Here is a 1386-nt window from a genome sequence, read left to right as displayed (position 1 = left end):
CCCAAATGCACTGAAAATTTAAGATCATGGGGCAACTGCTTCTGAACTCAGAAATTAGTAGCTTTCCCTTTTTAACAGGATACAAAGCTGAAACTCCTTCTTTGCCTTCTACTCCTACCATAGGAACACGTGCTCACCTATCACCTAACACAGCCGCCCCCTCCCAGCCCCCTCCTCACAAATCACAACAGGGCCCTAAAAGACTGCAGGGTCCTAAGCTAGTCCCATCCGCCCTTTTGTCCAGAAGCTGACAGTTGGGAATGGCGTGACTGGAGGCGCCAACTGGAGGTTTCCCTGCGACCCTCCGCAGAGGATGGGGTGGCACCCTGGACGTCAAACTAGGCGCTGGGGCTTGTCTGGGCGCGGTCCCGTCGCGGGTAGACCGGGAAGTTTAAAGCAATAAATCTACAGTTTAGAGCTCCTGGGAGGGCACAAGACACCTTGGTGAGGGGGATAACTTCTTTATTGGGGCTTGATTGGATAGAAGGAGTGATGGGGGGAGGGGTTAGTCCTTCCTCATCCCGAAAGACTGGCTCTTGGTCTCCCGCCTCGGCCTCTTCTCTGGCCCCTCTGCAGCCCTAGTTCTTCCCCGCAGTTTACCCGGTCAACCTCCAGGTCTTATCTGGTCTTCCTATTCTCCCCAGTGAAGAGGTCGCCCGAACCATAGGGTCTCCTTCCCCAATCCCTCCTTTTTCCCTCCCCCAACCAAGCTAGTCCCAGTACACACTCAGGGGTCACCCTTGAGATTCCGATGACCTCACAAGACCCCCACCATCTCGTCCGCACCTCTTTCACGTATCTGTGCGGGGCTGTCCCTCTGTCTTTCCCGCCATGATTGACTTTCTGTCCTGTTTCACCTACCCTTCGATCTACAGGTCCTGTGACCCTGGTCTTTTCATTTTATACAGTCTGCCCCTCTCGTGACAGCACCTCAGTCCCTAGAGGTCTCCTTCATAGCCCCTCCCTAAGCCTGCCCCCTCTGCGCCCCCGCCCACGTCGGTGCTTCTGTCTGCCCGCGAACGTGTTCCTTTGCTCCCGGAGTCTGTTTCTTAGTCCAACCAGGCCCCTGCTCACCATCGCTCCCAGGAGCTAGAGAGGCCGCGACCAGTTCCCCTCCCTTGCCCGGCCAACTCTTCCCTCTTCCACTTTCTCTACTTTCAACCCATCCCAGCAGAGTCCAGGAAGTAGCCTGGCACCAAAGACTGACGGTGGTGATGCCCAATGGGGAACGCCAGCGGCGGCGGAGGCCCCGCCCAAAGAGCGAACGCGGCCACTGAACGCGTGGAGGCGGGACTTCCGCTGTCCCGAGGAGGGCGGGGGGAGCGAACTGTTGTGGTGCGGCGCGTTGGGCGGGCGGCGGCCGGGCGGCCCAGGGGCTGCGGCGGG

Source organism: Marmota marmota, unplaced genomic scaffold (genome assembly GCF_001458135.2).
Source record: "Marmota marmota marmota unplaced genomic scaffold, marMar, whole genome shotgun sequence".
Classification (NCBI taxonomy): domain Eukaryota; kingdom Metazoa; phylum Chordata; class Mammalia; order Rodentia; family Sciuridae; genus Marmota; species Marmota marmota.
This window is presented reverse-complemented; position numbering follows the sequence as displayed.